Source organism: Mauremys reevesii, linkage group 1 (genome assembly GCF_016161935.1).
Source record: "Mauremys reevesii isolate NIE-2019 linkage group 1, ASM1616193v1, whole genome shotgun sequence".
NCBI classification, from domain to species: Eukaryota; Metazoa; Chordata; order Testudines; family Geoemydidae; genus Mauremys; species Mauremys reevesii.
In genome coordinates, this window is record NC_052623.1 from 277,537,960 (window position 1) to 277,550,375 (window position 12,416).

The window sequence follows — 12,416 nt, forward strand, 5'->3', positions numbered from 1 at the left end:
TTTAGAAAATGAGCAGTTAGCTAGGTGTCCCTAGCCTTTGTTTGTCAGAAGCTAGGAATGGGCACAGGGGACGGATCACTTGGTGATTACCAGTTCTGTTCATTCCCTCTGGGGCACCTGGCATTGGTCACTGTCGGAAGACAGGATACAGGGCTAGATAGACCTTTGGTCTGACCCAGTATGGCCATTCTTATGTCATCTTAAAGTTTAACCAAAAAAAGAGTCTCAATTGAAAATTCTACAAGAATGAAGAAGAAATGAAAGATACAGACATAAAAGAAAGGATAACTATTCTTGAAGTCTCCTCTATTCCAAAGGTGGTCATTTTTCACTGGAAGTAAAAAGGTGGATATTCCAAGATTGATCCAACTCAGACTTTATATAGAGTTACGGATGGGCTAAGCCTGTCAGCCTCTACATTTCTTTTAAACCTAGAAAAGCAGCATAGAAAAACAAAGCTAAATATAACTTTAGATCACTTGCAGTAATATAAAGGGTCTCTGTCCATAATGGCTTGGGAACTGATCTTTATTGATCTCTAGCTGATTGAGGAGCACCCACAGGGATACACATCTTAAACTCCAGTTACTGCACAGGGTGAGTAACTTCTCCTTCTACAAGTAGTGTCCCTAAGGGTACATCTACACTACCCGCTGGATCGGCGGATAGTGATCGATCTATTGGGGATCGATTTATCCAAGCAGTATCCCTTGATAGAGATGAATGTAACACTGAAGACTGCATTGCCAACCACAGCATTTGCTTTAGAAGAATGAATCAGAGCATAATGTTTGGAAAAGGTGTAGAATATCATTAAATGAAAGCCACAGAAGTAGACTGGGAGAACATTGTCTTAATAAGAGATAATTCATCCTGAAGACTCTCAAAGTGGAACTGAGATCTGTATAAAATCGAGTGCGCGCAGCCACACTAAACACATTAAATTGGTGGTGTGCGTCCACGGTCCGAGGCTAGCGTTGATTTCTGGAGCGTTGCACTGTGGGTAGCTATTCCGTAGCTATCCCATAGTTCCCACAGCCTCCCCCGCCCCTTGGAATTTCCGGGTTGAGATCCCAGTGCCCGATGGGGCAAAAATCACTGTCGCGGGTGGTTCTGGGTAAATGTTGTCAGTCACTCCTTCCTCTGGGAAAGCAACGGCAGACAAGCATTTCACGCCTTTTTTCCCTGGATTGCCCTTGCAGATGCCATAGCATGGCAATCATGGAGCCTGTTTTGCCTTTTGTGACTATCACCGTATGTGTACTAGATGCCGCTCACAGAGGCGATTCAGCAGCGCTACACAGCAGCATGCTTTTGCATGACAGCAGAGATGGTTACTAGCCATACTGTACCATCTACCATACCATAAATTGGTAATAAGATGATCGTGGTTACCAATCCTTTTGCACTGTACCATTTGCTGCTGTCATAAGTGCCCCTGGCTGATCAGCCAGGGGCGCAAAAGCCAAAATTGGGAATGACTCCCTGAGTCAAACCCTCCTTTTTGGTATCTAAAAATAGAATCAGTCCTGCCTAGAATATGGGCAAGTGTACGAGAGAACCACTGTATCATAGAACCAGAGAGCACAGCTGCTCTGTGTCAGATCCCACAGAAATTATGAGCTGTATGCTACTCACAGGGGGTGCTCCTGCAACAACCCCACCTGTTGATTCCGTTCTTCCCCCAGCCTTCCTGGGCTACCATAGCATTGTCCCCCCACTTGTGTGATGAAGTAATAAAGAATGCAGGAATAAGACACAGTGACTTGTTAGTGAGAAATGAGTGGAAGGCAGCCTCCAGCTGCTATGATAGTCCAGACAGGACAGTAAGGAGTGTGGAGGAGAGGAGCCCAGCATCCCTCTGCTAGTCCAGGGGCAATTGAATCTTTTCTTTACACATGAAGGGTGGGGGCTGATGGAGCTCAGCCCCCTGTTGCTATGATGACGATGGTTCTCAGCCATACTGCACCATCTACCAGGAAAAATTAGGGCCAGGCACCCTTGATTGACCTAACTGATGCTAGTCGGCATGGTTACCAGTCCTTTTGCACTGCCCCATGTGCCAATAGGCTGATGATGAGGACGGGTACCAGTCATATTGCACCATCAGCCACCCATGGCGGGGGGAGCAAGGATGTTGGTGTTGAGTGCTGCAGCATCGCATCTATCTGCAGCATTCAGTAAAGATAGGGTGACATGTTAAAGAGTCAAGAGAGGATTTTTTTCCCTTTCACTTCTGTGGGGAGGGGGGGGGGCGTAAATTGCCGAGCTATGCCCTGACCCACCGCGGACACTGTGTTTGACCCTAGAAGCATTTGGAGCTCAGCCAAGAATGCAAATACTTTTCGGAGACTGCAGGAACTGTGGGATAGTTTGAGTTCTCCAGTCCATGAGCATCCATTTGATTCTTTGGCTTTCCATTACGCTTGTCACGCAGCAGTGCGCTGAGCCCCTGCTATGGCGTCTGTCTGGAGATTTTTTTTAAATGATTTTGAATTTCATCTTCTGTAACGGAGCGCTGATAGAACAGATTTGCCTGCCCTTACAGCAATCACATCCGCATGGTCCATGCAGGAGCTCTTTCTTTATTTTGATTTTTAACTGCATCGCCACACGTGCTGATCTGAGCTCCACGCTAGGCAAACAGGAAATATTCAAAAGTTCGCGGGGCTTTTCCTGTCTACCTGGCCACTGCATCCGAGTTCAGATTGCTGTCCAGAGTGGTCAGTGGTGCACTGTGGGATACCGCCCGGAGGCCAATACCGTCGATCTGCGGCCACACTAACCCTAATCCGATATGGTAATACCGATATTAGCGCTACTCCTCTCGTTAGGGAGGAGTACAGAAACCGGTTTAAAGAGCCCTTTATACCGATATAAAGGGCCTCTCAGTGTGGACGGGTGTGGCGTTAAATCCGTTTTACGCTCCTAAAACCGGTTTAAACGCCTAGTGTAGACCAGGCCTGAATCTGTCAGCAACTGACACAAAAAGTCTAGGAGACTTCGGCCTGGTCTACACTGGGCGGGGGGGAGGGGGTGTCGAACTAAGGTACGCAACTTCAGCTACGCTAGTCGAACTACCTTAGTTCGAAGTACCTACCCGTCCTCACGGCGTGGGATCGAAGTCCGCGGCTCCCCCGTCGACTCCGCCACCGCCGTTCGCGGCGGTGGAGTTCCGGAGCCGACGGGAATGCGTTCGGAGTTCGATATATCGCATCTAGATGAGACGCGATATATCGAACTCCGAGAAGTCGATTGCTACCCGCCGATCCGGCGGGTAGTATAGACGTACCCTTCCTGAAATGCTTGGTTCTATCTAAATAGAACATCAGTGTCCTTCTGACATCTAAAGAATGTAAGGCTGCTTCCTTTCTGGTCCAGTTTTCTTTCAAAAGCCATGCCAGGTGAAAACCTGGTTAATAAGGAATTCAGAAGAAACTTTAGGTAGAAATCTAGGATGTGGTTGTAATGAAACTTTGTCCCTGAAGAACATGGTGAGTGGGGAGGTCTGCCTTTAGAACACCCATTTATCCAACCCTTCAGGCAGAAGTGATGGCTACCAGGAAGGCTGACTTCATAGACAGGTGGAGTAGTGCACAGGTAGCCAGAAGTGCAAAAGGCAGCTTCATTAGACAGTTAAGGACCAAGTTCCCACCCCATACTGGGGGTGGCTTCCTTAATCTGCATAAGAAAAAATTCATCAGTCCTTTGAGAAATGTTGTCATCGTGAAGTGAGCAAAAACTGAAAAACCTCCATGGACAAATGAAAGGCTGTCATAGCCACCAAGTGAACCATGACGGAACCATGACAAGATCTGATTTATTTTATTCCAACAGATAGTCAAGGACAGCAGAAAGGGAAGAGTAAACAGAAAAAGTCTGTCATCAGACACAGGAATGATGAAATCTCTTCCACTTCTGAAGGTAAGCATTTTTCATAGATGTCTTTCTGCTGTACTTCTGTAGAAGAGGAAGTCTCTATCCCCAAGAATCACCGAGGAGCTGGGCTGAAGACAGCAGCCAGGGTCCTGGCACAGCACATAGGGAACAGGTGAACAAGAAGAGAGGCAAATCAGGTAAGGGTACCAGACTTGTCTGGGCCAAGTTGGTACAACTAAAATGACTCTGGCTTTTTGTTGCTCTATGAGCACTCTCAGAAGCAATGGTATTGAAGGATATGTGCAGTCGTTCACAGAATAAGGATGACATCACTTAAAAAATGGGGACCCAGACTTCCTTTCAAACAAAAGTTCCTGCCCTTTTTGTTGAGAGTGGTAGAAAAAAAGAGATCCACTTCTCGGACACTGAATGTTAGAAAGACACAATGGAGAGTTCTCGAGTCCAGTTCCCTCTTGTAATCTTGGGAGAAATGCCTGCTGAGATTGTCAACTCTGGTGTTCTGTATGCCTAGTAGGTAAGATGTTGACATCAGGATGTGACTGCCTGTGTGCCAGTTCCATGGCTTTATGGCTTCAGCCCAAAGAAAAGGGGATCTCACTTCCCCACTGATGTAAAACAAGCAGGACATATTGTTATGATTTTGATAGACTTGTGCTTGATTAAAGGAAGGAAGTAGATACAGGCATTCCTGACTATTCTCAGTTCCAGAATGTTAATGTGTAGAAAAGATTCTTGGGCAGACCACTTGCCCTCACTTAGTAAGATCCCCTAGGTGCACTGCCCATCCCAGAAGGGATGCATCTGATGTTATACTGACAGTGGGAGGAAATGGAAAGAATGGGACTCCTGCACAGACTTTAGAGGGGTCCTTCCATCCACTGAGTCAGTCCAATTCATTGTGAGGGAATCACAGGAGCTTGTCTAGACTGTATGTTCAGAATATAGACTGTTTGAGACATCCTTGAAAGGAGCGAAGGCATAATCTGGTGTAGTGTATTACAAAAATACATGCTGCCATAAGAACTAACATAGGAAGACAATTTCTTGCTGAAGTCTGGGGACCTACTTGCAGCTTGGAAATTAGGTTTGTTAGAGTTATAAATCTGCCCCTCAGAAGATAAACTCTGGCTGTTATGTAATTCAAAGAAGCCCCTATGAAATCTATTTGCTAAACCAGAGTCAAGGTGAACTTGTCAATACTGAGTTGAAATCCTAAGCTATGGAAGACAGACGTTATCAGATGGATGGCAGAGACACTGAGTTTTGTCAGCAACCAACCAAAGTAAGGGAAGACTATTATTCCCAGATAACGCAAATGAGCAGCTACCACTGCTATGATGTTTGAAGACACTCTTGGAGCAGAGGAAAGATCAAAAGGGAATACTTCATACTGAAAGAAACTTGCTGACTAGAAAGCGAAGAAGCCTCCTGTCAGAGGGGTGAATTGAAACATGGAAGATTGAGGGCTAAGAATCAATTCCCAGAATCTAACAATGGAATTATAGCTGAGAGTCACCATCCTGAATTTTTGTGATTTCATGAAGGTGTTTAGGAGCCAAAGAGCTAATATTGGTCTCCATCCTCTGTTCTTTTATGGGACCAGAATAAAAACTTGGAATTCAAACCTTTCCCTCTGTGTTTAGCTGAAACTGTTTCTATGGCCCTATACGTAGGAGAGAGTTGGACTTCCTGTCTCAGCAGGTGCTTGTGAAAGGGTCCCTGAAAAGGGATGGAGAAGGTGAGGATGGAGGTGAACTGAATGAAATAACTCAGTGTTATGGCTTCCAAAACCCACTTGCTGGATACGATTTGGTCCCAGGCTGGTTGGAAATGGGAGAATCAGTTTTCAAAGGGAGGGAGGCAGATCGGAATCTTCAGCTGCACCATTCTATCGATGTTTGGAGGACAAGGACTGCTAGGTAATGAAGGTTACAATAGTCACAGTGGATAGTCTTCTTTTGATAGCTAGGTTTCTTTTAGGTGGTTCGGTGGATCTATGGGAGAAAGAGTATTGAACCAGATGAGCTCTCTATGCCGAGTACAACTTACTAAATTTCTCTTACTTACGAGCATGGCCCTAGAATCTTTTCAAGTGAGTAGAGGTCCATTTGAGAAAAGAGCTTAAGCTCACAGAAAGGAAGATCCACTACAGTATTTTGGACCTCCCTAGAAAAGCTAAACAGTTGTAGCCCGGTGTTCTATGCATAATGACTGCAGTAGAGATGGAGTGAGTGTGTTCTACTGGGATATGATCAATACAATTGTTGAATTTATCATAATTGATGTAGTCGTATTTTGCCATCAGGACTTGGTAATTGTAGAGTCACTGACAAGTAGCTCAAGTCCAAATAGGTCAAGATGCTTTTGTTCCTTGACACAGTGTGTTGACTTCATCTGATGTTGTGTGTTATGCTCACTGCCTGGGTGAATGAATACGAATTCTGAATTTTTCACCAGTATGCAATATTTTTTGTCCTCCCATTTGCAAGCAGGTATGCAGTGGCTGGAGTTTGCCAGATGGTTTTGTTAGGGTCCAGTTTTGTTTCATTCACTGGTAGAGCCTCTCTGCCAGAAGTTGATGTACATAAAAAGTAAAAAAACTTATGTTGGGACTCCTGGACCTCTTCTGGCAGAATCTATAATGATTCAGAAATACATTTAATCAATTCCTAAAACTGCTTAAAGTATTCAGCAAGAGATGGTGAAAGTGGCACTATGGCCTTGTTTGATGAGGTTTATGAAATATTAGTTTGTGATGTCACCTCCTTGTCTGCTCTAGCTTCATGGTCTTCAAAAGACTCCTTCTGAGGATTTTAAGGAGGGAGTGAGGACAGGGCAGAGTGTCCCTAAACCATCTCCATGGGAGAAGCTGGGAGGCTTCAAGAACTGGTGATAGCAGACAGCCCGGAGGTTCCAGTATGGCCACTGAGGTTGACCATAAGGCAAAGGAAGGAGGATGCAATGTTGGTCATGCAGGTAAAGAGGGGCATAAGATTATCTGTCCTCTGAGATTTCCCTGCAGGATAGAAAGATGGAGGAATGCCTCTTGTAGAACAGTCAGGGGATCCCTATACAGAGAATCCTTGATTTAGTCCAAAGGTGGAGAGGACACCTGAAGCAAATGCAACTGCCTGTCTGTTGCAATTGGTACTGGAGATCTATGATATATCAGTGAAAGATATTGTCTTGGAGACCAAGTGGATCTTGGTGAAGACAAACACTTGGAACCCATTAACAAGAGGGATTATGGCTTGTCTTATATGACCAAGGCTCTAGAATATCTAAATTCTTGCAGTACCAAGTGTAAATGAGCCAAAATAGATAAAGGCTCTGCAGAAATTGGTGTTGGTACCAAGAGAATTACCTGCTTCTGTGATCTCAGCTTGGAAGATGGGGCAGATACTGACGGCACTGACATTTGAGACACATTCCTGTTAGATGAGACTGGTACCAAGGATGAAGATAGCCTCTCTTCTATGGGTATCAACATCTGGGATACTCAGATACCAGCACTGAAGAGTCTGAAGATGGCACAGGCTTCTGTGAAGTAGAGTGCTTGGAGCCTCTGCTAGATCTATCATGCTTTAATAGTACCTGGGTTGGTTTCAGTATCAAGGTATGACTGGTACCATGGTGTTTTGAAGAACTGGAAGTCTTCAAAGAATTTCCAGTACCAGAGTAGTTTGGAGCCTTCATGGAACACCTTTTGGGACCGGAGGTCTCTGGGGCAAACAGTCTCTGAGATGACCGGACTCCTTTTGATGAAGGCTCTCTACTAGGAGAACTGGAACTTCTTTTCTTAGGAGCCTGGGGGGTACCTTCTGCAGTCTTTTCTGTCAAGGATTGACCAAGAAATGGAGGTCAACAGGGCAGTAAAGAGTACTCAGATGCCAATGTACAGAGAGATTCCCTGGGCCTGAGGCTGGTCACAAAGCCTGTTCCCATCATTAGGAGCTGAAACTTGATTTAATCTATTGTTAAATGAGGTGCAGATCTTGCACTCTGCAAATTATGTGAGTATCTCCTAAAGAGTGGATTCACCAACAGTGTCTGTCACTAACCAGGATGGATTCCCACAGAAGAGCCAACGTTTTAATCATGAGGATCCCAGAACACCCCAGCAAAAAAAAGTCACCCCGCCACCGAAGCTCCCCTGGTGAGGGAGGAAATATTTTACAGGGGGGTTCTGTGTAATAACTACCATACCAAAAAAACTGAAATATACTAAAACTAATGGGTTAAAACAAAAACAGTAATGCTAAACTAGAGACTAAGCAAGATGCAGGCACACTAGATGCTCCATCTCAGGCCAAGGGGAATTGAGACGGAACAGAGGGCAGCTTGCCCAGATAACTCTCTCTATATCTTTGGACCACAGCACAAGGAGGACTAGAGCGAAAGTGCAGGCCAAACTAGCACTCCAAATAAAAATTTCCAATCAAAGGCACATGGATGCATGCGCATGTGAAGGGAATGCCCACAGGGACTCTATGTGAAGGAGGAGACATTTCCAATTTTGATCCTATCTTCATCCCTTCAAACAGGTCTCTTTCCGTCCCGGCTGAAATTCCCATTGCAAATCATCTTTGGTTTTTGTTTTTTTGGGGGAGGGTTGGGCTGCAAATTTTAAGACTTGTATCAAAAGAAAACACATCCTCCATGGAATGGGAAGCCCACTTTTGGGAAATAAGTTTACAGACTGAATTAGGAGTGTCTTGAGCGTCTGAATTCCATACCCCTATTCCACTAATTATGAGTGCCTAGAGCTGGCCCATCCTGAACACTGAATGAGGCTGGGGTCCTGTGGAAAAAATAGTATTGATCATGTAATTAAAGGGGGCAAATTAATGTTGGCTTGAAACCTTAATTCTGGCATTTCCAAACTTCTGAGTACTTAACACTGCAATTTTTTTTAGTGTTCTTTTAACTTTTTTGTATGTGTGTAATTGCCTAGGTTTCCAAAAAAGCAAACTGAAAAACAGGAATTCCATCATGTGGCATCATAATGATATCCATATGGTCGTCAGCAGACTTGGAACCTTTAGATCTACCATACAGACCTCTGCCAGCCCTGCCTATAATTAGCTACTCAATATACAAGCAGACCTTTCGAAACCAAACAGAAAAGCTTGACTTGATGGACCTTGCAAAGGAAATTAAAACCAATAGCAAGAAGTTGTTTAGACATACAAATAAAAAGAAAACAAGGAAAAAAGAAATGAAACTGCTAAGCACTGAGGATGGGGTGGAGATTAAAGATAATCTAGGCATGACTCAACACCTAAACAAATACTTTGCCTCAGTTTTTAATAAGGGCAATGAGGAGTTTAAGGGTAGTGACAGGGTGGATAATGGAAACGAGGATATGGAAGTAGAAATGACCGCATCCGAGGTGAAAGTCAAATTAAAAAAGCTTAATGGGACCAAATTGGGGGACTTGAATAATCTCCATCCAAGAATATTAAAGGAACTGGCACATGAAATTGTAAATCCAATAGCAAGGATTTTTCATGCATCTATAAACTGGGCTGTCATACCCCATGACTGGAGAATTGCTAATATACTACACCTATTTTTAAGAAAAGGGGAGAGGGGTGGGAAAAGATCCAGAAAACTACAGGCCCGTTAGTTTGACATCAATTGTATGTAAAGTCTTGGAACAAATTCTGATTAAAGACAGAGGTATTTTGGGATAAAATACATCATGGTTTTATAAAAGGTAGATCATGCCAGGCCAACCTGATCTCTTTCTCTGAGAAGATAAGATTTTCTAGACAAAGGAAATGCAGTAAATCTAATCTACCTGAATTTCAGTAAAGCACCTGATGCAGTTCCACATGGGAAATTATTAGTTAAATTGGAAAAGATGGAGATTAATATGACAACTGAAAGGTGGGTAAGGAACTAGTTAAAGAGGAGACTATAGCAGGTCTGAAAGATGAACTGTCAGGCTAGAGAGCAGCTGTTAGTGGGAGTACAAAGATCAATTTTGGGACCAGTCTTATTTAACATTTTCATTAATGACCGTGGCACAAAACGTGGAAATGTGCTAATAAAATTTGTGGATGACACAAAAGTTGGAAGGTAATGCCAATATGGAGGAAGACCGGAATATTATAAAAGAAGATTTGGAGAACCTTAAAAACTGGAACAACAGAAATGGAATGATATTTAATAGTCATGGTCCTGTACTTGGGGACTAACAACAAGAATTTCTGCTATAAGCTGGGGATGTATCAGTTAGAAGTGACAGAGGAAGAGAAGGACATGGGTGTATTGACCACAGGGCAACTATGAGCCGTCAATGTGATGCAGCTGTGATAAAATGTAACCATAGGATGTAACCATAGGATGCATCAGGTGAGATATTTTCAGTAGACACTGGGAAGTGTTATTACCATTATACCAAGCACTGATGAGACCTCGTCTGGAATACTGAGTGCAATTCTGATCTCCCATGTTTACGAAAGATGAATTCAAACTAGAACAGATGCAGAGAAGGACTACTAGGATGATCAGAGCCACGGAGAACCTACCCTATGACAGGAGACTCAAGGAGCTTGGCTTGTTTAGACTAACCAAGCGAAGGCTGAGGAAAGATAGGATTGCTCTCTATAAATACATCACAGGGACAAATACCAAGGAAGCAGAGGAGTTATTTAAATTAAGGGACAATGTTAGCACAAGAACAAGTGGATATAAACTGGTCACCAACACGTTTAGGCTTGAAATTAGATGACTGTTTCTAACTGTCAGAGGAATAAGGTTCTGGAACAGTGTTCCAAGTGGAGCAGTGGGGGCAAAAAAAATCTAACTGGTTTCAAGATTGACCTTGATAAGTTTATGGAGGGGATGGTATGATGAGACTACCTACAATGGCATGTTATAGACTAACAGACGTATTGGAGCATGAGCTTTCATGGGTGACTCTTTGCTGCTTTTACAGATCCAGACTAACACGGCTACCCCTCTGATACTTGATACAATGGCATGGTGACCCATCTGCGACTGCTAGTAGCAAATATTTCCAATGGCCAGAGACTGGACACTAGATGGGAAGGGCTCTAAGTTACTACAGAGAATTCTTTTCCAGGTGTCTAGCTGGTGGATCTTACCAAGATGCTTAGTATCTAACTGATTGACCTGAGGGGAAATTCCTTCCCAACCCTAAACGTGGCAGATTGACAGAGATGCTGCGGGTGGTGGTGGTTGTGCCCCTCTGCAGCATAGGGCACAGGTCACTTAATGGTTTGAACTCAGTAACTCAGCCAGAGGTTAAGCAGGTGGGTGAGGTTCTGCAATGTGCAGGAGGTCAGACTACATGATCATGATGGTCCTTTCTGGCCTTAAAGTCTATGAGACAAGGTGAATGATGTATCTTTTATTGGACCAACTTTTCTTGGTTAGAAATAAGCTTTTGAGCTCACATAGCGCTCTTCTTCAGGTTTGAGTATCACAGTTGAAATAAGGCAGCTCACCCACATTGCGTCTCTAATATCCTGGGACCAACATGACTACAACAATGCATATGCCTACGAATCTATCACAAATCAGGGTGAAATCCATTCACAGGGCCTAGTCCTGCAAACATTTACGCACCAGTAACTTCAATTATGCAAGTGGTCCAACTAAACTCAGTGTAACTATGCATGTGTGTGAAGTTACTCATACGCGTGTACGTTTGCATAATCAGATCCATAAACCTGTAATTTGGATCACATTCTGAATTTCAGTTTGATATATTTTGACATATAGTGTTCTCTCTGAGCTTAGATTCCTTTCCACTCTATCCTACATGTAATACTGCGATAAAAGTGTACTATTTCACCTACTAGGCTTACTCTCACCAACACCCAAAGGAGTATCCATAAAACCTAAGCACAGGGTTTTGGGCTCATATACAAGAAAATATGCTATTTTATAGCATTACCCAGATGCCAATTTCAAGCATGCACTCTTTAAATATTTAACTGGTCTTGTTTGTATGCTAGGACTCAATCATAAAAAAAAATTAATTGTTTTTAAATAGGAAAGATGAATGCTTTTAATAAGTGCATGTTGTAACTGAAGGAAGACTCTCCAGACAGTGCAGTAATGTTAGTGACACTTCTTGGGTACACAGGAAGCATTCTACTTCACTTCATACTGCACTGCATGCACAAGAGGGTTAATTAATCAGTGTCCCTATAGACTGCAGGGGCTTATTGCTTAATAAATGTTGTTAAACATATTTCTCCTAATTTAAAAAGAGGGAAAGTTTAGCAGCATAAAAAAATCATTAAAAAATTTCTTCTGAATCTTGAAACCCCTCAAAGACTTGCTCAATAGACTTGAGAATATTTTTTCAGAACTGAATTTGCTCAAGTTAAATTTCAATAAGTTATACCTCAGACAGCAATGGCATTTACCTCCTTGCAGAGTAAGGGTCAGAACTTCTACAAAACAGCAGCTAATTAAAAGTGCTGTGTTTAGTTAGCATCATCTCCTCTGTCAAATCAATGTACAATGTTAAAAAA

The 12,416-nt window shown here is 43.2% G+C and overlaps 1 protein-coding gene across 2 annotated transcripts in view; it reads right to left on the reverse strand.

The window, feature by feature from the left end:
• NEDD1 (NEDD1 gamma-tubulin ring complex targeting factor) overlaps positions 1-12,416 on the reverse strand; it is a 56,339-nt gene that overhangs the window by 16,349 nt on the left and 27,574 nt on the right. The window lies entirely within an intron of this gene.